The sequence below is a fragment of the Suricata suricatta genome, chromosome 1, assembly GCF_006229205.1.
Source record: "Suricata suricatta isolate VVHF042 chromosome 1, meerkat_22Aug2017_6uvM2_HiC, whole genome shotgun sequence".
Classification (NCBI taxonomy): domain Eukaryota; kingdom Metazoa; phylum Chordata; class Mammalia; order Carnivora; family Herpestidae; genus Suricata; species Suricata suricatta.
In genome coordinates, this window is record NC_043700.1 from 74,891,456 (window position 1) to 74,916,516 (window position 25,061).

At 38.5% G+C, this 25,061-nt stretch overlaps 1 pseudogene; it reads left to right on the forward strand.

Moving 5' to 3' along the window:
• Nucleotides 1-13,984: 13,984 nt before the first annotated feature.
• LOC115301158 lies at nucleotides 13,985-14,675 on the forward strand (annotated as a pseudogene).
• The last annotated feature ends 10,386 nt before the right edge of the window (nucleotides 14,676-25,061 follow it).

Sequence of the window (25,061 nt, forward strand, 5' to 3'; positions counted from 1 at the left end):
GGGTGGCTCAGTCAGTTAAACGTCTGACTCTCGATTTCTGCTCAGGTCATGATCTCACAGTTTGATAGGTTCAAATCCAGCATCAGGCTCTGTGCTGATGGTGCAGAGCCTGTTTGGGATGCTCTCTCTCTCCCTCTGTCTCTACTCCTCCCCCATTTACACTCTCTTTCTCTCAAAATAAATAAACTTAAAACGTTTTTTAATTTAGAATTTATTAAGAAAAGTGGGCCCTAAAATGGCAATTTAACATGTTAGCCACAGCAGAGTGTTACATTGTACTCTGTGACATGTGACTTTTCACTTGAATCAAATTACTATTCTTTCAAATTAATTGTTTCCACTTATTCCAGGATTTCTTGTGGCATTACATAAAGTAAAACATTAATGTGTGGGCTTCACTGATAGCAAAAAAAAAAAAAAAAAAAAAAGCAGAGTTAAATGAAGACAATTTTGTATCAGGGAGGGCACAGATGAAGACGTAGAGACCACATGCCCAGTTCTCCTTCCTTTCAGATGACAGGGGAGGACTGTACTTGTCCCCTTCCACCATGTTATCGGTTCTAGCAAAGTTCTTACAAGTGGCATGTGCCTTTTTCAGAGGCAAGCATGTGATTGCTGGTTCAAGGCTCTACAGCACCTTCTTGCCCTGCCTTGGTGACCACGAGGTCCTCACATTCCGAACTCTGAAGTGTTGACATGTTTGGGTCACCATTAGCCTGAGCCTCTGAAAGTCTGAAAAGTAATGCACTCACTGGCTGGTGTAGACTATGTAACTGGAGTGAGAAGTATAAGCCACGGGATTTGGGAGTTATTTGTTACCATGGTACAACCTGTCCTCTTCTGACCAATACAGAAGAATTCTAAGATATTAGGAAGGGGGAAGAGTATTGTTGATGATATTGGATAACATACAGTAAGAGAATGGTAATGTACTTTTTAATGTTTATTTTTGAGAGAGAGAGACAGTGCATGCATGGGGGAGGGGCAGAAAGAGAGAGAGAAAGAAACATATATATATATATATATATATATATATATATATAGAGAGAGAGAGAGAGAGAGAGAGAGAGAGAGAGAGAGAAAGAGAATTCAAAGCAGGTTCCAGGCTCTGAGCTGTCAGCAAGCCCCACATGGGGCTCCAAGTCACAGACTGTGAGATCACGACCAGATCTGAAGTCAGAAGCTTACCTGACTGAGCCACCCAGGCGTCCAGGTAATATTATTTAATATGTATAATTAAGGCTTTGCTTAATGGGTTTAGTATCTGTTTGGGATGATGAAAAGTTCTAGAAATTGTGGGGATGGTTGCACAGGATGAATATATTTAATGCTCCTGAACTGTATACTTAAAAGTGCCTAAAATGGTAGGGGTGCTCAAATGGTTCCATCTGTTAAGCCTCCAGCTCTTGAGTTCAGCTCAATCATGATCTCACGGTTTGTGGATTCAAGCCCCACGTCAGGCTCTGAACTGATAGCCCAGAGCCTGCTTGAGATATCTCTACCTCCCTCTCTCTTCCCTTTCCTCGCTCTCTCTCTAAAATAAATAAAAACATTTTTAAAAATCTTTAAAAAGTGGAAATGTATGTTGTATGTTACATTGTATGTATTTTACCACAATAAAAAAAAAACACCAGTATAAATTTTTTCTACCAAGATCTTTCAGTAATTATAAAAGGGTTGGAAAAACAGTCATTCATATATTATTGTTAGGAATATAAACAGGTACCTCTTTCTGGGGGCAGTTTTGGTATCACCTTATTAAAAGGCCTTTGAAGTATGATGCCATTGATTCATTTATTTCCCTTATAGGAATTTGACCTGAAGTTTAAAAAAAATAGTGAATTATAAAGTTTTATGTAAAATGATCTAATTTTAGCATGTTTTTTAAAAGCCAAAATTATTAAATTGTTTAAACTTGACTATGGTGGGTTAGTAAAGCAATTTAGGGTCTATTCATACTTTGAGCACTACGTAGCTATCTAAAATTATACTACAGAGAATATTTCATGAAATGTATTAGGGAAATGTTCCAGTATAATGTTAAATGAAAATGATACAAACATTAGGTCTTAAGTTAAATAATAAGCTCTTAGATTTAAGCTTAGTTTGACAATATTGATTCTTTTTTTAAAAATTTTTAAGTTTATTTCTTTATTTTGAGAGACAGCAAAAGCATGAGTAGGGGAGGGGCAGAGAGCGAGGGAGAGAGAGAATCCCAAGGAGGCTCCTCACTGTCAGCACAGGGCTCGAACCCACAATTAACTAAATTGATTCTTACCTTCCTTGCATTTATGTTTCCTCCTACCATTATTCTTTTACCCTTTTCATTTGAAGGTAGTTACTGAGAGAAGAATGGAGAAAAAGAGGCTTTGGTTAGTTCTGCTTTCTCTGATATCTTTCAAACACTACATCATCTTCCTCAGTCTTTATGTTTTTGTTCTTGCCATGAACATGACCTTAAAAGGGCACTCCCCACCCATTTTTCCCCTTTTTTTAATTTAACTATTTTTTACATCTCTAAGTTCCTTCTGGATTCTGCTTTCCCTGGTATCGTTATTCAAGGGTCATGCTGCTCTCTACTATTTATGTAAATGTACACATCTATCCATCCTTTCATATTTTGGACTCAGTAAAAGAATGTCTCTGCAGTTACTTTTGGTGTTTTAAGGTATCTCTTTTTTTCTTCCCTATTGGAATTATCAAGACAGTGATCTTCAACTTGCATTACAGGAACCCCCAAAAGTATGTGAATACTTTTCAAGGATAGCTGTGGGCAGGAAAATTTTTATTTCCAGATCCTCAACTTCCAGCTCTCCTTTATCCTAAAATTGATGTGAAAAAAAACATTTTGCAAGTTCTCCTACCCACCCCCCCTTTCACAGTGACCCTGCTCTCAAGGAAAAGGAGAAGGCAGAAAGTCACACCGCAAGGCCATTCACCTGCACCCTTGTCCCAAGATGTAAACATCGCCAGGGTACCAAAGGGGACAGTTTGAAATATTTTTTGTCTGGAAGCCTTCTACAGTGATTGACCCACCATGGTGGCTATTGTCTTTCCCTGTCTTATACACATTTCCATTACAGGTGAAGAATAGCCTTAGAGACCTCCTTGTTGAGATATTCTGAATACAGTACAGGGTGAGAGTGGTAGGCGTGATGACAATTCCCTTTTACTAACTTGCTTCTCCAGTCCTTAAACATAGAGAACACGTGGTTCTTGAGGAAGAGGCTCATGAAAGCAAATAAACACAATGTCTTTAAGAAACATTAAGCTCTAAAAATGACTCTCCTTATCTCCTTTTTGAAAATAAACGCTTTTTTTCTCTTTCGGTCTCTCCTCAGGATTGATTCATTTCTAGAATGTGCTGTCAGCTGAAAAGAAAAGCACCTTTGAACAGATTAGTCATGCTGATCTATTAACGTATAACTGGAATTTATAACTTGATTTTTTAAAATATAATTTATTGTCAAATTGGCTTCCATAGAACACCCCGTGCTTACCCCACAAGTGCCCTCCTCAATGCCCATCACCCATTTTTCCCTCTCCCTCACCCCCATCAACCCTCAGTTTGTTCTCTGTATTTAAGAGTGTCCTATGGTTTACCTAACTACTACAGTTTTTGAGACATGATGGACAAAGCCTGTGCAGAAAAAGTTTACATGATTTATTTCAGAATGAGTTTACATTATTTTAAAAGGGAGTTATAACTTATTCCATCATTTAAAATCATGAAATAGTTATTGATTTACTGACTTAATCTTTCTGTATCTCAGGTCCCTCTTCTGTAAAACGGGGTTAATAATAGTAACCCTTCATTGAGTTGCTTTGGAGATTAATTGAGTCAACCTATAATCTACGCAAAGCACATAGAAGAGTGCCTGGTGCATAATAAATGCTCTTCACATCAGAATGCTCTCTTCCCCAGTCTTTTCTCCTTGTCTACACTCACTCCCTTGGTATACTCATCCAGTCTCCTGGCTGCAAATACCCATATGCCAATGATGCCCAAATTTCTATTTCCAATGCCTGCTCACTGCAGAAATCCAGCCTCATATATTTAACAGCTTACCAGACATCTCTACTTGGATACCTAATAGACATCTCACTCTCACTCTCTCCTAGCTGCACTCTGTTCTTCCCTCTCCTCAATCTGCCCCACCACGGCATTTGCCCTGTCACTTGATGTCAATGCCATCCTTCCAAATGCTCAGCCCTCCAAAACTTGGGAGTACATCTTCACTCCTTTCTTTCTCTCATACTCCACATCCAATCGGTCTTCCTAAAAAATATATATCCAGAATCTGACCACTGTTCACTACCCCTACTGCTGAGCCCTGTGGCAAGCTACTGTGATTTGTCTCCTGGATTACTGCTATAGACTCCTAACTAGGTTTATTCTATGTATACCTACATCCAAGCACATAAATATTTTTTTATTTTAAAAAGATTTTTATATGTTTTCTTTTATTTTTGAGAGACAGAGAGAGACAGCACAAGCAGGGGAGGGTCAGAGAGAGAGAGAGAGAGAGAGAGAGAGAGAGAGAGAGAGAGAGAGAGAGAGAGAGATACAGAATCTGAAGCAGGCTCCAGGCTCTGAGCTAGCTGTCAGCACAGAGCCCAACATGGGGCTTGAACCATGAACTGTGAGGTCATGACCTGAGTCGAAGCTGGATGCTTAACCAACTGAGCCACCCAGGTGCCCCAAAAAGATTGGATAAATATGCATCAAACTGTTTGCAGTGTCTATCTAAGGATGGCAATCATTTAAAATATTTGCCTTTTGATCCAAAAATATTATTTTTGGGAATTTATTTATTAGGAAACAATTAGGATGTGCCTAAAGACAAGTTCAAGGATTCTAGTTACAACAGTATTTACAATAGATAAGAATCGGGCATAGTCTAAGTGTCCAACAATGGAAAGTAGGGTTTTTTTTTTTACAAGTTTTTATTCAAATTCCAGTTAGTTAACATACAGTGTAATATTAGTTTCATGTGTAGGTTTTAGTGATTCATCACTTACATGCAACACCCAGTGCTCCTAACAAGTGCCCTCCTCAGCCTCCATCACCCACTTAACCCATCCTCCCCACACACCTCCCTCCAGCCACCCTCAGTCGGTTCTCCTTAGTTAAGTTTGCTTTATAGTTTGCCTCTCCTTTTCCTTTTTCCTCCTGTTCATCTGTTTCTTTTCTTAAATTCCTTAAATTAAATGTAAGTTAATTTCTTTTCTTAAATTCCTATATGAATAGGAAAGTAGTTTAATAAATTTTGTTATAGCTAGGTGATGGATTGTCTTACAAGGTTGAATATATTTTTTCAAAAAATTAGGGGCGCCTGGGTGCCTCAGTTGGTTAAGCCTCTAACTTCGGCTCAGGTCAGATCTCACATTCGTGGGTTCGAGCCCCGCATCAGGCTCTGTGCTGACAGCTAGCTCAGAGCCTGGAGCCTGCTTCCGGTTCTGTGTCTCCTTCTCTCTCTGCCCCTCCCCCTCTCATGCTCTGTCTCTCTCTGTATCAAAAATAAATAAAACATTAAAAAAATTAAAAAAAATTAATAACACACCATTAGTGAAAAAGCTACAAAATAGGAAGTACACAATGAGATTAACTTTGCAAAGTAAAAAAATGTATATGAAGGGAAGAAAAGGCAGGAAGGATATAAACTAAAATATTAACAGCAGTCACTGCATAGGAAACGCACATAAGTGTCCATGATCTAGAGCTGAACTGTTGTGAAAAAGGCACTGCTTCTCCTTCAGCAAACCCGCTTGGAATTTACAAACTCAGAGCAGATGTGCAAATTCTAATCAACACTTCCTGTGATGTTTTGCAGTGTCAGCCTAAGCAACCATCTCTTTTATAGGCTACAAATGCACTCATAGAGCATATCGCATGAATAAAAAGATATTTTAACTCTGAATTTGTTGTCACAAAAAATGATTCTCATACAGCATACTTAGCAAATAGAAAAAAAAAAATCCCCTAATGCTTTTAGGAATTTAGGCCTTTTAAGTCTTTGCCAGATTAGGATGGGTTAACCTATTTTTTGCAATGACTGATAAGAGTTTCCCAAGAGGTTCTTATCAGTTTTTAACCTGTTTGAAAAAGTAGTTAAAAGAGTAAGAAATAAGTTTGCATGGCATGCTCAGTGACTGACACCCAATTTTTAACTCACAATTTTTCTCTTGAGCTTAAACGTTAGTTCTCAGAATTTAATGTTTCATGAGTTTCTTATAACTTACAGAATGAAGTAATCAAAAGAAGAAAATTTCTAAATTCACAACTGTCTCTTCTACTCAGGCCTGTCATTTATATCAAATGATATTAATGTGATAAAGAAGTCTAAGAAGGCTTCTCTCTTTATTCTTTACTTATCTAAAGCATATATATCATTAGGACCACCAACTCATTTTCACAAATAAAAAGCAGAATGCAAAGCTCACAAGCAATGAAATGCTATCAAGACAAGGCTATCAAAATGACCTGAAAAACAAGCTTGCAGATCTTTTTAATGAATCAAGTAATCAAATTCAACCACAAAAGGTGTCAGGCATGCAACAGACTAACTTCACATTTCTTTATCACTTACACATAAGATTGCTCTTAAAACCCCACATATTTAATAATGAGAACATGAAATTTTACAGGACTTTGTTGTAAAACGAGAAGTGTACTAGAACACTGTCACTCTGCTATTTTGGAACATAAAGCACCATTTACCAAACAACAGTCCCCATAAAAGACAGGAAGTTCTGATCATGTGCTTAGGAGAGCTTAAGACTTTTTCTTTTTCTTTCTTTCTTTCCTTCTTTCTTTCTTTCTTTCTTTCTTTCTTTCTTTCTTTCTTTCTTTCTTTCTTTCTTTCTTTCTCTCTCTCTCTCTCTCTCTCTCTCTCTCTCTTTCTTTCTTTCTTGACTATTTTGGTATTTTTTGAGAACAAGCTGAAATTCTCTTGTGTTCTGGAGAGAGAGAGAGAGAAAGGCAAACATTATCAATGTAAAATAGGAGCCTCTTACCAGTATCAAAACACAACACAACAAAACAAAACAAACCCAAAAAATCAGCTCTAGGTTTACTTGGAGTGAGTATGTGCATTGGGAATCCCATTTTGGTCATCTCCACAGGGGGACTGAATCTGTACAGACTATGTCTTCAAATTTAAAATCTGAATGTTAATGACATCTAAATTAAAAAAACCTCTAGATGAGTATGAAAAAAGAGAAAATATTGCTTCTATCTATATATTTAGTCAAATTTAAAGTAGAATTTCTCTCTCTGGATTTACACCATGATTCTCAATTTAGGAATTGTGATGCTTTGGAGGATATTTCAAGAAAACTATCCTGAGGTATGAACCTTTGTTGTTTTCTTAGTGACAGTTAATTTTATTTATTTTTAAAAATTTTTTTAATTATATTTTTAATTTATTTTTGAGAGACCAAGAGAGACATTGCAAGCAGGGGAGGGTCAGAGAGAGAGAGGGAGACACAGAATCTGAAGCAGGCTCCAGGCTCTGAGCTAGCTGTCAGCACAAAGCCCGACTCGGGGCTTGAACCCACTGACTGTGAGATCATGGCCTGAGCTGAAGCCGGAAGCTCAACCCACTGAGCTACCCAGGCACGCCTATTTTTCTTATTTCTAAATTCTATTTATTTTTTTAATTAAAGTATAGTTAGCACACAATGTTACATAAGTTTCAGGTGTACAACATATTGGTTCCACAATATGGTGCAATATCCATACAACTCTGCTCCCAATGAGTGCAGCTCCCAACTGTCACCATACAAGGCTATTACACTATCGCTGACTATATCACCTATGCTGTACTTTTTATCCTGGTGACTTATTCATTCCATAACTGGAAACCTGTACCTCTTAATCCCCTTCACCCATTTTGCCTATCCTACTCTTCTCCCTTCTGTCAATTACCAACTTATCTCTGTATTTATATGTCTGTTTTTGCTTTGCTTGTTAATTTGTTTTATTTTTTAGATTCCACGTATAATGAAATAATATGGTTTGTCTTTTGCTGATTTATTTTACTTAGCATCATACCCTCTAGATCTACCCATGTTGTTGTGAATAGGAAGATTTCAAGACTGAGTAATATGCCGTTGTGTATATATACCACCTACTCTTTATCTACTCAACTATTGATGGACACTTGATTATTGTAAACAATGCTGAATTAAACATAGGGATGCATATATATTTTCAAATTAGTGCTTTCACTTCTTTGGGTAAATACCCAGTCATGGAATTACTAGATCACATTACATTTCTTTTTTATTAAAAGTTTTTTTTTTTAACATTTATTTTTGAAAGACAGAGACAGTGTGATCAGGGGAGGAGCAGAGAAAGAGGAAGACACAGAATCCGAAGCTGGCTTCAAGCTCTGAGCTGTCGGTACAGAGCCCTACGTGGGCTCAAACCCACAAACCATGAGATCATGACCTGAGCTGAAGTCGGACACTTAACTGACTGAGCCACCCAGGTGCCCCTCACATTGCATTTCTATTTTTAATATTTGAGCAACCTCTATACTGTTTGTTCTCTACAGTGGTTTCATCAATTTGCATTCCCACAAGCAATGCATGAGGGTTTACTTGTCTCCATATCCTTCTCAACACTGTTATTTTTTGCCATTTATTTATTTATTTACTCATTCATTCATTCATTACCTTTTTGATTCTGACAGGTGTAATATAATATCTCATTGTGGTTTTAACCTATATTTATCTGATGATTTACTGATGTTGAGCATCTTTTCACATACCTGTTGGCCATCTGTATGACTTCTTTGGAAAAAGTCTATTCAGGTCTTCTGCCTATTTTTTAATCAGATTAATTTTGGTTTTGTTTTTTGTTTCCTTGGTGTTGAGTGTATAAGTTCTTTATATATTGTAGATATTAATCACTTGTGGAAGATATCATTTGTGAATATCTTCTCTCATTCAGTAGGTTGCCTTTTCTTCATTTCTTTTTTAAGTTTATTTATTTATTTATTTATTTATTTATTTATTTAGAGAGAGCATGTGCATGCACACGTGTGAGTGGGGGAAGGCAGAGAGAGAGGGTGACAGGTGATATGAAGTAGGCTCCGTGCTGACAGCAGAGTCTGATGCAGGGCTCAAACTCATGAACTGTGAGATCATGACCTGAGCCAAAGTCAGATGCTCTTGGCATCTGATAGATATCAGGTGATATTGTGGTTTTAATTTGCATTTCCTTGATGATTGCTGATGTTGACCATATTTTCATGTATCTGTTGGCAATCTTTATTACTTCTTTGAAAAAAGTTTGTTCAGGTTTTCAGCCCAATTTAAATTAGATTTTCTTTTTTTTTGGTGTTGAGTTGTAGAAGTTCCTTATATATTTTGAATATCAAATCCTTATCAGATGTATCTTTTGTGAATATCTTCTTCCATTCAGTAGGTTGCCTTTTTCTCTTGTTGATAGTTTCCTTCACTCTGCAAAAGCTTTTTATTTTGGTGCAGTCCCAATAGTTTATTTTTGCTTTTGTTTACCTTTCCTGAAGAGACAGATCCAAAAAAATACTGCTAAGGCTGATGTCAAAGAAATTACTACCTATGTTTTCTTCTAAGAGTTGTATGAATTCAGATCATACATGTAGGTAATCCATTTTGAGTTTATCTCTGTTTATGACATAAGAAGGTGGTCCAGTTTCATTCATTTGCATGCAGCTGTCCAGTTTTCCCAGTGCTATTTATTGAAGAAACTGTCCATCATATATTCTTGCCTCCTTTGTCATAGATTAATTGACCATATAAGCACAAGTTTATTTCTAGGCCTTCTGTTCTATTGATCTGTGTCTGTTTTTGTGGCAGTACCACATTGTTTTTGATAATTATATCATTGTCGTATATCTTGAAATTTGGGTTGTGAAACCTCCAGCTTTGTTCTTCTCTCTCAAAATTGCTTTGGCTATTCAGGCTCTTTTGTGGTTCCATACAAATTTTAGGATTCTTTGTTTTGGTTCTGTGAAAGATGCTCTTGGTATTTGATTAAGGACTGCACTGAATCGTTTTTGGTAGTATGGACATTTTAACAATATTAATTAATCCAACCTATGAGTATAGTATATCTTTCCATTTATTTTTGTTGCCTCCAATTTTTTTCAATTGTCTTATGGTTTTCAGAGCACAGATTTTTCATCTCTTTGGTTAAATTTATTGCTAGGTATTTTATTCATTTTTATGTGATTGTAAGTGGAAATTTTTTCTTTTTTTTCTTTTTTAATTTTTATTTTTATTTTAAGTAGGCTCCATGCCCAGTGTGGAGCTCAATGTGGGGCTTGAACTCATGACCCTGACATCAAGACCTGAACTGAGTGAGATCAAGAGTCAAATGCTTAACTGACTGAGCCACATCCAAGCACCCTTGGAATTATTTTTAACTTTCTTTTTCTGCTACTTTGTTTATTGTACAGAAACACAACCAGTTTTTATAAATTTTGTGTCCTACTACTGTACTGAATGCATTTATTAATTCTCGTTGTTTTTTGGTGAAGTCTTTCAGGTTTTCTACCCTTATAATGCAAATATTATTATGCTTGATACTGTCACAAAAGACCCTTAATCTACCCTAATTTTTAAATTCTTTATTCTTTTTACTCTTCTGTTTGGGTGATTTCCACTGTTCTGTTTTTCAAATGGCTGATTTATTTTTCTGCATTCTCTAATCTGCTGTTGATTTTCTCTAGTGCATTTTTCATTTGAGTTATTGCACTGTTCAGCTCTGATTGTTTCTTTTTAATATTTTCAATCTCTGTTGAAATTCTCACTAAGTTCATCTAGTCTTCTCTTAAGTGCAGTTATCGTTTTTATGACCATTACTTTGAACTCTGTATCAAATAAATTGGTTATCTCCATTTTATGTGTTTTTCTGAGCTTTTTTCTTGTTCATTCATTTGGAACATATTCCTGTGCCTCCTCATTTTGTCTGAATGCTCTGTGTTTTTTCTGTGTATTAGGTCAGCAATACCTTCTGGTCTTGAAAGCAGTGGCCTTCTGTAGAAGGCATCCTGTGGTGTGCAGTGGTTCAATCCCCTAGGTCATCAGAACCCAGCATTCCAGGGGTGTCCCCTATGTGAGCTGTGTGTACCCTATAGTTGTGACTGCACCATGACTACTAGGGGTGCCCTTGTGGGCAGGGCTGGCTTTGGCATGACAGGCAGAGAGGGCCTGGCTATAACTAGTACAGTTATGCCGGTAGATAGGGCTGCTTCCCCAACCCAGGGCAGTCAGTGCTTTGGAGGGGCATTGGTCCTGGACAGGGCTATTTGCTGGGTGTGGCTGGAGGGTGGTTGTTTCCAGGGTCACCAGTCCTGACCAAAGCTGTCTGCCCTGTGTGGCATGGTAGGAGCTGCTTAGGAAGGAAGCCTGCCATGGTCACTGGGATGAATGGGACTGGACCACAGGGGAACTCCAGGGTAAAAGAGAGGTGTTCTAAAGGTAGATGGAGAGTGTCAGAACTGGCTCCCACAAGGCTTTGGCTAGCTAGGCTAAAGAAGAGCAGTAAAACTAGTTCCTACCAGCACTTCTATTCCTGGAGAAACTTTGTACAAATTTCTGTCACTTTACCACAAGCCTAAAAACTAGTACTTAAATCTCGTCACATATAACTCATGCATTTTTCAAACTTCTGCCTCTGTGCTGGGTCTCAGAGCCAGTGATATGTGTACTGGCCCTTTAATAGGAATAGAGTCTTGGGGCACATGGGTGGTTCCATCTTCAGTTAAAGTCTGACTCTTGATTTCAGCTCAGGTCATGATCTCACAGTTCATGGGATCAAGCCCCTCCTTGGGCTCTGCACTGACAGCACTCAGCACTGAGCCTGTCTAGGATTCTCTCTCCCTCTGCCCCTTCCTCACTCACATGCGTATGTGTGCACTCTCTCTCAAAATAAATAAATAAACTTCAAAAAAAAAGGAATACAGGGGTGCCTCGATGGCTCAGTTGGTTAAGCTCAGGTCATTATTTCATGGTTGGTGGGTTTGAGCCTCATGTCTGGCTCTCCACTGGCAGTGCAGGGCCTGGTTAGGATTCCCTCTCTCCCTCTCTCTGTGCCCCACCCCCAAAATAAATAAATAAACTTAAAAAAAAAAAGGGATGCAGTCTCAGCTCCCTATAGGTCTCCTGGAGTGAAGCCCACTGATTTTTAAAGCCAGATATTATGAAGGATTATCCTCCAGGTACAGATTCCAGGCTGAGGAGGAGCCTGATTTGGGACTTGATCCCCTGATCCTCTTGGAGGCTCTGTGTCTATAATACCCTCCCACTGGGGGGTTGCTGTCCTAGAGGTGTGGATCCTGACCCCATCTCTGCCTCTCATACCCTTCTCAATGTGGGTTTTTCTTTATATTTTTATCTGTAGTAGAGCTGTTATATCATTCTTTTAGGTGGTTTTCCAAGTGATTCGCGTTACATGTAATTGTAGCCTCGGTGAGTCTGTGAGAGGAGGTAAGGTCAGTATCCCCCTATTTTGCCATCATCTCCATCCTCCCACTTCAGTCAGTTCTTAATTACGGTCTCTTCTAAAAATTGCATTGTAGGTTCATTTAAATGGCTAAGATGAGTGGATAGACATTCAGGAAGGTGATAGGACTTGAACCAAGTCTTAAAGAATGGGTAGTATATAGGATGTGATCAGATAAGGGGAATGGTATTTTTTTCAGGAGAAGAGACGAGCAAACAAGCAAAAGGGTGAAAATGAACGCGGGGAGAGAACAAAGAAAGCTGTCCTCACAGAAAATTATTTCTTATTGAAGTTGAGTAACAATGGCAAATAAAATCAAGAGTGTAAAATAAGTCCAAATCATGTAAAACTGGAATGCAATACAAGGGAAACTTCCTTGACTCTGAAGGCAATAAAAAAGATCGTGTGTGTACTTACTTTTTAAAGAAAAATAATTCGGGATGCTTGGGTGGCTCAGTTGTTTAAGTGGCCAGCTTCAGCTCAGGTCATGATATCACAGTTTGTGAGTTCCAGCCCCATGTTGGACTCTGGGCTGACAGCATGGAGTGTGGAGCCTGCTTCAGATTCTGTGTCTCCATCTCTCTCTGCCCTCCCCTGCTCACACTCTGTTTCTCCCTCTCTCTAAAAGAAATAAATTTTTAAAAAAATATTTAAAGAAAGACAAATAATTCACATTTATGGAACACTGGGAAATTAGTCTGAAATCAGTTGCAAGATAAATTTAAAAGAATTCAGGCATGAGATAATTCAAGCCTGAGGTAGAAAAAACAGTCCTGGAAAAGGAGTAAAGGAGACTTTTTAAAAGGATTTTGTTACAAAGATAGAAAGAATATTGGGAAACATATTGCTGGTGATGAAGAAAAGAACCAAGTAAAGTGAATCATCAGACAATTAAGTAATCTGAGAAAAAAATGGAAATTTTAAAAAATGACAACTTACAGAAATGTGACAATATTGAGATAACTACAGTTAGTAAATAAAATTCCAGTGAAATAATAGAACCAGAGAAGCATGATCAAGGTTATCTTCAGTTTAAAAGTCTTCAGTATTATCGGGGTGCATGGGTGGCTCAGTCTGTTGAGCATCTGACTTCAGCTCAGACCATGATCTCATGCACGTATCAGGCTCACTGCTGACTGTGCAGAGCTCACTTTGGATCCTTTGTCCCTCTCTCTCTGCCCCTACCCTGTTCATACTTCCTCAAAAATAAATTTAAAACATTAAGTATCATATTGTCTTCAGTATTATTGAAGTAATTATTTTTTTCCCAAATGAATATATAATGCTATCAAAGGACTTTTCAATAACCTGGGGACATTCTCCAATGTACTAAACAAGCAAAGAAGGAGTAAATATGAACATTGGGAAAGTTTGTACTTCACTTTCCCCTTTTGTAAAAAGAGAATAATAAAAGGACTGATATAGTAAGAGCTCAATAGCTATTGATTTGGGGTAGGGATGTTAAAAACCAGAAGTTTGGCCAATGCCCCGGCGGAGAAGCTGAGGTCATCATTGAACTTGAAATATTTAAAGTGGATACAAAACTGTTTCAGCAATGCAGACAATTAAGTGTGTTGTTGTGGGTGATGGTGCCGTTGGTAAAACATGTCTCCTGATATTCTACACAACAAACAAATTTCTATCGCAGTATGTACCGACTGTTTTTGACAACTATGCAGTCACAGTTATGATTGGTGGAGAGCCATATACTCTTGGACTTTTTGATACTGCAGGGCAAGAGGATTATGACAGATTACGACCGCTGAGTTATCCACAAACAGATGCATTTCTAGTCTGTTTTTCAGTGGTCTCTCCATCCTCATTTGAAAATGTGAAGGAGAAGTGGGTGCCTGAGTTAACTCACCACTGTCCAAAGACTCCTTTCTTGCTTGTTGGGACCCAAATTGATCTCCGAGATGACCCCTTTATGACTGAGAAACTTGCCAAGAGCAAACAGAAGCCGATCACTCCAGAGACTGCCGAGAAGCTGGCCCGTGACCTGAAGGCGGTCACGAACGTGGAGTGCTCTGCACTCACACAGAAAGGCCTAAAGAATGTATTTGATGAAGCAATATTGGCTGCCCTGGAGCCTCCAGAACCGAAGAAGACCTGCAGGTGTCGCTGCTATGAACATCGCCAGAGCCCTTCCACACAGCTGGGGTCAGCACCGCACTAAAAGCAATGTTAAATCAAACTAAAGGTTAAAAATTAAAATTCGTTTTTGCAATAATGACAAATGCCCTGCACCTAGTCACATGCACTCGTGTGAGACAGCCCCTTCCCCCTTTCAGTACTCGTTAACTTGAGTAATCGTGTATTGTCAGAAAGGTGGTTAGTACTAGTTTTTGTTTTGTCATTTCAAAAACAATTTTTTTTCCTTTGTTTTGTTTTTGTTTAAAAGCAAGGCATGCTTGTGATGACTCTGTAACAGACTAATGTGGGTGTTGAAGCTGCTCCCGGGGCTCCATCCGCTCTGGAGAATAATCTGGGACATTTAGGGTTTTGTTTTTGTTTTAGTTTTTCGGTTTTGTTTTTTTTGGGCGGGGGGAGTGTGTGTGGGGTTTGTTTTTATTTAGTCATGTTTTGAAAATTCAGTAACCATTGGACAGCCCTTAAGGGGAGGAGGAGGATTGAGTCCACATTCCACTTCCTAGATCTAGTTTAGAACACTTGTCCCCCACCTGGCGCTCTTAGGAAGGAGTATAGCAAATGCCTCACTGAATAACATACTCCTTTTTGAAAGTTGCCTTTTCTCTCCACCCTTGAGTAGGTCTAGTACTTGCTGAAACTCATGACAGTGGGTGGGACCTGTCTCGCCCCTCCTCTTTTCTAGGATGCACTCTAGATATGACTGTGACTTTCAAGGAAATCTGTTTGCCATTTGCTGATTTTTTTTGAAGTTAATTTCTAACTTCTTTCACTGATAAATGAAGAAAAGTATTGCACCTTTTGAAATACACCAAATGGATTGAGTACATAATTAAAAAACATTTTTTCCCTGTCAAAAAAAAAAACCCCAGAAGTTTATTTTCTCACAGTTCTAGATGCCAGCAGTCCAAGATCAAGGTTCTAGCTGGTTTAATTTCTTGTGAGGGCTGTCTTCCTCACTTGCAGGTGGTTACCCTGTCACTATGTTTTTACATGGCCTTTCCTCAGTGTATGCTCACAGAGTTACCTCATTCTCTCTTTTTTTTCCCAAATATTTTTATTGTGTTAAAATTCACATAACATAAAATTTACTATCTTAACAATCTTTAAGGTTCAGTTCAGTGGTACTAAATACTTTCATAGTGTTGTACAACCATCACCTCAAACTATCCCCATAACTTCACCTTGTAACATGAAACCCTGTGCCCATTATACAGTAACTCCCCATTCTACTCTCCCCCTCACCCAGCTGCTGGCACCCACCATTCTATTGTCTTCCACTCTGCTTTTACTCTGCTCTTCTCCTTTTTGTGTGTGTGACTGTCTTATTTTACTTAGAGTAATATCCTCCATGTTCATCCACGTTATAGCATGTCAAAACTTTCTTCTGTTTAAGGCCAAGGAATATTCCACTGTATACATCTATCACATTTTGCTTATCCATTCATCTGTCAATAAACACATGAGTTGCTTCCACACTTTAGCTGTTTTTTTGTTTTTGTTTGTTTGTGTTTCTTGGAGAGAGAGAGAATCTTAAGCAGCCTCCATGCCCCAGTGCAGAGCCTGATGCAGGGCTTGATCTCACCACCTTGAGGCCATGACTTGAGCTAAAATCAAGAGTCGGATGACTAACGGACTGAGCCACACAGGTTCCCCAAGGCACTTGCAATTTAACCTACCATTGTTTTCATACCATCAGTCCAAATGTGAACACACTGGGAAAGTCAAATAATGCCTTAGTATTATTTAAAAAAAATGTTTTGACCTCTTGGACCCTCTGAGGTCCAAGGGATCTGATCACTTTGAGAACTGATGATCTAGAACATACACTCTATAAAAGCAGTGAGTTTCTTTTGTTCACTGTTAGATTTTCAGCACTATTCTATCTATACTATGCCTGGGGCACAATAGATGATTAATAAATATTTCCTAAATGTATTACTAAAACAAGGACAGATGGGAGATTCTTTATAGAAAACAATAATAATTTAGAATGTATTTCTTTTTACTACGTGTACCTCAATAACTAACTAACCCATGCCTCAAAATGGCATGAAAATCTAATCTTATTATTACCATTTTCTTTGCTAAAGATCCCATTGACTTCTAAATTATGAGCAAAAACAGTAAACGATGTAAGTGAAGGAAGAAAGGTGATATATGCCAGAATCAGGAAAAATGCTATTTTTTTTCATAGAAGCACAGACCTAAAGTGCCCTCAGAGATCATCCAGCCCAATTTCTTCTTTTTTGCAAATAAGAAAATTTAGGTGCCTAGAAGGCTCAAAAACTAGCCCAAAGTCTTAGAGTTAGTGACAGGATTAAAGTGTGGATCTTTCACACTTTCTCTTGCATGTAGAAATGATAGGAACAATAATGGGAAGCAAGAGAACTGGTATGTATTTCTCCTATAGAAAAGTTGCTAAGCAAGTCCAAGTCAAGTCCTTAAGCCACTCCATGGGTACTTTAGGACAGAAGAGGAACCTGAGGTTAAGGGATGGGACACCTAAATAATACCTCCTGATAGAGTACCTTCCTCCTCCAGCTCCAGCTGGAGACATTCGAAGACTGTATGGGGAGGCAGGCTAGTCCCCTGGAACTGTGAAGAGGAAAAGATCCAGGCTTGAGAAGTAAGTAAGCGGGGGTAGGGGGGCTGATGCCTAAAAGGAGGGCCATTGGAGCTGTACTAGATAGTAACATGGATGGGGTCAGGGGCTGAAAAAGCCTAACAGAAAACAAGAATGTCTTTGTCTTTGGTGTTTTCCAACTGGGAGCTATTAGCATTTCATATGGAACTGTCCTGAACTTTGCAGGCTGTATACCATCCCTACCCTCCACCCACCAAATGCCCCTAAATTCCTAGTCACCGTGAGGACTAAACACGTCCTGCACGTTTTCAAGTGCCCACTAGGGGGCTTGTATCACCCCATTACCATTTATCCCATGTTCACTAAGAAATACTTCCTGATCCATGTAGTGGGATACAGTTTGGAGATAATGTTTCTCTTCTTCATAGGCACTTTGGTTCTCTTCTCCCACCACGTGGCCTTCCCCTTTACCCACTAAATCAATACATTCATAGCTCACGGATGAGTGTAAACATAGCCGGGAACAAACAAGACAACTAAGTTTCTGAATGAGTTTTTTGTTTGTTTTTCATCTTCAAGTAAGTGACTTTTTGTTCTGACACTTTCCAGTCAATTTCTACAAAATTTTAAGATCTCCAGAGAAAATCTGAATGGGATTTTAAAATCAAAGCTAAAAATAATAAAATGAAATCAAAGCCAAAACAATAGGCTTTTTATTATAAAGGCAGGTTTCTCAAAAGAGAAAGCATGGGTTTTAAAATTCTAAAACAGTCAGAGCTTGGAGAACTCAGGGCGGATTGTTTACACCATAAGCCAAAGAGTTAGGAGGTATGAAGTTGTCCACTAGAAGGAGACAAAAGTTCAACCTTCTGGAAGAAGGAGAGAATCTGAGTACATGTGACTATAATTTAGATACTGGTGGGTGCCTAAGAAAGGGATTATACCCTCTATTCATTCTTCTGAGTTAGATGAGAGGACAGGACATTTCCGGAGGAAGACAGTAAGGACTTTAGAGCAGAGAAGATCTTCACCTTGCTTCCAGCAGGCCTTAAGAAGACCCCTGGTCCGCACACATCTGAGGCAGAGTGACTGAGATGTTCCTACCCACCTTCCGGGATAGTGAGCATCCAACCATTGTTTCCTGAGCTCCTCAAAGCAACACATAGTGGCTGAACGGTATGACAGAAGGGGAGGGGACTTGTGGTCAGGATGAGGTTAATAGAGATGAATGCAGACCCAGGGTAGCAGGGAAAGGAGTTGACAACCAAAGGTTAGAGGTAATTGTGCATCCCAGCAGATCCTGGGCCCAGTGTCTCTGAGGTCAGTATAATGTGTATAGCCCCAGAAGAAGAGAAGGAAAGAGAGAAGAGAGGGGCAAACCTCTGGATTGACTAGTTGAAATCTATAAATTGCAAAGCTTACATAGAAGGTCAAGTTTTGGTTCTTAAGTGAAAAGGGTCCTAGCAACTAAGTGCAGTAATAAAGACATAAAGAACCCAGGAAATTCATCCTCAATATAGTAATGAATATTTACACCCTCTTTGTTTAAGCCTTTAAATCTGCAAGAGTTACCTAGAAGCCAAATATCAGCTATTTGGCTTGTTCAGGGTGTATTATTTGTATGGTTTTGATAACTGTTTATTGACAAACAAGTACTCCTTTTACTTCTCTAACTACATAGAGGTTGAAGGTCAGTTAATTTTGCTGTTATCATTGAGTGACATGTTTCTTCAGATCCATTAAAAAAATGATATAGAGGTGCTTGGTGGCTTAGTCAGTTAAGTGTCTGGCTCTTGGCTTCGGCTCAGGTCAGTATAGCACAGTTCATGAATCTGAGTCCCATATCAGGTTCCTCGCTGACAGTTCAGAGCCTGCTTGGTATTTTCTCTCTCTCCCTTTCTTCCCTCTCTTGCTTGTGCTCTCTCTCTCCATAAAAAATTTAACATGTTCATTTATTTATTTTGAGAAAGAGAGAATGAGCACGAGTAGGGGAGGGTTAGAGAGAGGGGGAGAGAGAGAATCCCAAGCAGGGTCTTCACTGACAGCTCAGGGCCTCAATCTCCCAAACTGTGAGATCATGACCCAAGCCAAACCAAAAGTTAGATGCTTAAGCAATTGAGCCACTTAGGCACCCTAGCTGGAATCCATTTTTTATCAATGGAATATTTACTCTCCATTTTATACAAACTATAGCTTAAAAATTAACTGTCACTCAAAATAGACTTTAAAACAAAGACTAACAAGATACAAGAGACAAAAAGGCATTATATAATGATAAAGGGATCAATCCAACTAAAGTACAACACTTGTAATATCTATGCACCTAACCTTGGGGCACCTAAATACATAATGCAGATGTTAACAAACATGAAGGGAGAAGCTGACACTAATACAATAATAGTAGGGGACTTTAAACACCCCACTTAAATCAGTGGATTTAAGGCAGAAAATCAAATAAGGAAATGGTTTTTTTTTCAAGTTTATTTATTTTGAGAGACTATGTGTGTGCATTAGTGGAGGAAAGGCAGAGAGAGGCCTAAGCAGGGGCCCCATGCTGTCAGCATGGAGCCAGATGCAGGGCTCTATTACATAACTGTGAGATCATGACCTGAGCTGAAATCAAGAGACAAATGCTTAAGAAACTGCCACCCAGGCACCCCAGGAAACATTAGTTTTGAACAACACAGTAGACCAGATGGATTTAACAGATATACACAGAACATTCCATCCCAAACCAACAAAATACACATTTTTTTCAAGTGCACATGGAACATTCTCCAGGATAGATCACATGTTAGGCCACAAAATAAGCCTTAATCAACTTAAGAAGACTGAAAATCAGATCAAGCATCCTTTTCAACCATATTGGTATGAAACTAGAAATCAGTTACAAGAAAAAAGCTGGAAAAAAACACGTACATGTCAAGTCTAAACACCATGCTACTCAACAGCCAATGAGTCAACACAGAAATGAGAGGAAATAAAAAAATAAATGGAGATAAATGAAAGTGAAAATACAACAGTCCAAAATCTTTGGGATGCAGTGAAAGCAGGGCCAAGAAGGAAATGTATAGCAATATAGACGTACCTCAAGAAATATGAAAAATCTCAAATAATTTAATGACATGAAGAAATAGAAAGATATTCTATGCTCATGGATTGGTAGAACAAATATTACTAAAATGCCTATACTAACCAAAACAGTGTAAACATTTAATCCAATCCCAATGAAAATACTACCAGCATTTTTCACAGAAGTAGAACAAAAAATCCTAAAATTTGAGAACCCCTACTACTGTTGCACTCTCTGACTCCATTTGGCTAAGTCCCACCACCATCGCCAGGGCGCAGAGGAGCCCCAGTATGGCTGCCCAGTCAGATGCACCGTCTCACCCTTGTTCACCTGCCCACACACCTGCTCATCGCACCCTGGCCTGATGGAGCAGATAGTGATCATGGCTAATAGGCTCAGTTGTGGGACACGCTGTGGGTAGCACCCTGACTGGAGCTTTCAGTGGGGGAGGCTCAGAGCCCACCCAGCTGGCCGCTCAGCAGGCACCCACCCACTCTCCCCTAGCCCACAGATGGGGCCCTGGGCCTATGAGATCAAACAGTTCCGTGACTGCTCCACCAATCAGAGTACTCTGTCCCTGTATGAGGGCTTCAGCAGGCTCTGAAGCAATGCAAATACAATCATAGTCTGAGCTCCCTTTCCTAAAGAGAAGAGTGCAGACTGGTGCAGACTCATGGGCTAGCCCTGCACTCACCTTCACCCTTTCACCAACAGCCAGACCACGATGTCATATTGCACCCATGTAGTTGGGGTTGGGAGGGAGGAAGGGGATTTTCCCCCCACAGATGACCAGAATCACAAATGTATAATTAAAAGGGTTTATTTTTTTAGCCTAAAACGTGTATGGAATCACAAAAGACCCCAAATTGCCAAAGCAATTTTGAGGAAGAAAAGCAAAGCTGGAGATATCACAATTCCAGACTTCAAGTTATGTTACAAAACTATAGTAATCAAAACAGTGTTGTACTGGCACAAAAATAGGCACATAGATAAATGGAACAGAGTAGAAAACCCCAAAATAAATCCATAATTATAGGGTCAGTTAATCTTTCGCAAAGCAGGAAAGAATATGCAATAGGAAAAAGACAGTCTTCAACAAATGGTATTGGGGAAACTGGTTAGCTACATGTAAGAGAATGAAACTAGACCACTTTCTCACACCACACACCAAAATAAATTCAAAATGGATTAAAGACCTAAATGTGAGACCTGAAGTCATAAAAATCCTAGAAGAGAGCACAGACAGTAAGGTCTCTGACATTGGCCATAGCAACCTTTTGCTGGATATGTCTCTTGAGGCAAGTGAAATAAAAGCAAAAATTAACTATTCAGACTGTATAAAAAAATAAAAGCTTCTGCACAGCAAAGGAAACAATAAAACTAAAAGGCAACCAATGGAATGGGAGAAAATATTTGCAAATAAGGGGTAGTACCTAAAATATGTAAAGAATTTAAAACAAAAGTTTTAAAATATAAAAACAATCCAATTTAAAATGGGTAGAAAATATGAACAGACATTTCTGCAGAGAAGACATGCAATGGTCAACAGACACATGAAAAGATACCCAACATCACTTATCATCAAGGAAATGTGAAGCAAAACTATAATGAAATATCACCTCACACTTCTCAGAATGTCTTACACACACACACACACACACACACACACACACACACGAAACAAGTGTTAACAAGAACTTGAAATACAAAACAAGTGCTGATAGAGGGGGGTGTGGAGAGAAAGGAACCCTCTTGTACTCTTGATGGGAATGCAAACTGGTATAGCCACTTTGTAAAACAGTATGGATGTCTCTCAAAAACATGGCTGCCTGAGTGGCCCAGTTGGTTGAGCATTTGGCTCTTGATTTCAGCTCAGGTCATGATCCCAGCTAGGATTGAGCCCTGCATCAGACTTCATGCTGAGTGTGGAGATGGGTTTAATTTCTCTCTCTCTCTCTCTCTCTCTCTCTCTCTCTCTCTCTCTCTCTCTCCCTCCGTCCCTCCCTCCCTCCCTCCCTCCCTCTTCCCCTCTCCTCATTGCCCCACTTGTGTGCTCTCTCACTCTCATATTAAAATTTTTTTTTTAAAGTTAAAAATAGAACTACTCTCTGATCCAGTAATTGTGCTACTGGGTATTTATCCCCAAAATACAAAAACAGTTATTCAAAGGGATACATTGCATCCCTATGTTTATAGCAGCATTATTTACAATGGCCAAATTATGGAAGCATAATATAGGAATATATTCAGCCATAAAACAGAATGAAATCTTGCCAGTTGCAACAACATGGATGGGCCTAGAGGGTATAAGGCTAAGTAAAATAAATTAGTCAGAGTAAGCCAAATATGGTATGATTAGACTCATATGTGGAATTTAAGAAATGACACAAATGAGCAAAGGGGAAAAATAACAACAAAGAAAGAAGGAGAAAAAGAAGCAGACTCTTAACTGTTGAGAACAAACTGTTGGTTACCAGAGGGGAAGGGGGTAGGGCAATGGGTGAAGTAGGTGATAGGAGATTAGGAAGTGCACTAGTTGTGATGAGGACTGGGTAATGGATGGAACTGTCGAATCACTATATTGTACACCTATATTACAACTAATACAACACTGCATGTTAACTATACTGGAATTAAAATTTTTAAAAATAAACAATTTAAACTTACATTTAAAGGAACTAGAATGAAAAGAACAAAGCCCAGTTAGTAGAAGGAGGAAAATAATAAGGATAAGAGCAGAAATAAATGAAACAGAGACCAAAATCCATAAAATCAAAAGCTGGTTCTTTAGAAAGATACACAAAATTGATAAACCTCTAGCGCAGACTCACCAAAAGAAAGAAAGAGAGGATCCAAATAAAATCAGAAATGAAAGAGAAGTAACAATCAACACCACAGAAATACAAAGGATTATAAGAAAATACTATGGAAAATTACATGTCAACAAGTTGGATAACCTAAAAGAAATGGATACATTCCTAGGAACATACAATCTTCCAATACCAAATCAGGAAGAAATAGGAAATCTGGACAGAAAAATAACTAGTAACAAAATTGATCAATAATAATAAAACTCCCAACAAACAAAAATCTAGGACCAGATGGCTTCACACATGAATTCTACGAACATTTTTTTATTAAAAAAACTTTTTTGAGAGTGTGTGAGAGAGAGAGATCAAGCACAAGTGGGGCAGGGGCAGAGAGAAAAGGAGAAGTATGGGTGCCTGGGTGGCTCAGCTGGTTAAGCATCTGACTTCGGCCCAGGTCATGGTCTCACGGTTTGTGGGTTCGAGCCCTGCATCGGGCTCTGCACTGACAGCTCAGAGCCTGGAGCCTGCTTTGGATTCTGTTTCTGCCTCTCTCTCTGCCCCTCCTCTGCTCATTCACTGTCACTCTCTGTCTCTCAAAAATAAATAAATGTTAAAAAATAAATAAATAAATAAAAGGAGAAAAATTTTAAGCAGGTTCCAGGCTTAGTAGGGAGCCCAACCAGCCTGTTGGGGGGCTTGATCTCAAGACCATGAGATCAGAACCTGAGCTGAAATCAAGAGTTGGGGCCTTAACCAATTGAGCCACCCAGGAACCCTGTATTCTATAAACATTTAAAGAAGAGTTAATCCTTATTCTCCTCAAACTGTTCCAAAAATTGAAGAGAAAGTAAAGCTTCCAAATACATTCTATGAGGCCAGCATTACCCCAATACCAAAACCAGATAAGGATACTGCAAAAAAAGAAAACTACAGGCCAATATCCTTGGTGAATATAGATGCAAAAATCCTCAATAAAATATTAGTAAATGCTATCCAGCAATATATTAAAAGGATCTTTCATCATGATCAAGTGGTATTTATTCTAGAGATGCAAGGATGGTTCAGTATTCACAAATCAACCAACGTGATACACCACATTAACAAAATGAAGTATAAAAATCATATGATCATCTCAATAGATGCAGAAGAATATTTGACAGAATTCAACATTTGTTCATGATAAAAACTCTCAACAAAGTGGGTTTAGAAGGAACAAAGCTCAACATAATAAAGGCCATATATGACAAATCCACAGCTAACATTATACTCAATGGTAAAAAACTAATGGCTTTTCTCCTAAGATCAGGAACAAGACAAGGATGTTCACCCTTGCCACTTTTGTTCAACATAGTAATGGAAGTCCTGGCTGCAACAATCAGACAAGAAAAAGAAATGAAATCCATTTATATTGATAAGGAAGAAGTTGAACTATCATTATTTGTTGATAATGTGATACTATACATGGAAAACCCTAAAGATTCCACCTAAAAACTTAGACTATTAGAACTAATAAGTGAATGCAGTAAAGTTACAAGATACAAAATTAATGTACAGAAATTGGTTGTGTTTTATACACTAATAAAAAAGTAGCCAAAAGATATATTAAGAAAACAATTCCATTTACAATTACACCAAAGAATGAACTAAGTAGGAATAAACTTAATCAAGGAGGAGAAAGACTTGTAATTTGAAAACTATAAAACACTGATGAAAGAAATTGAAGATGACACAAACAAATGGAAAGACAAACCATGCTCATAGATTGGAATAGTTAATATTTAAATACCAACAGCATTTTTCACAGAACTAGAACAAAGAATCCTAAGCTTGTGTGGAACAACAAAAGATCCAAAACAACCAAAGCAATTTTGAGAAAGAAGAATGAAGCTGGAAGTATCACAGTCTCAGATTTCAAGATCTACTACAAAGCTATGAAAGTCAAAA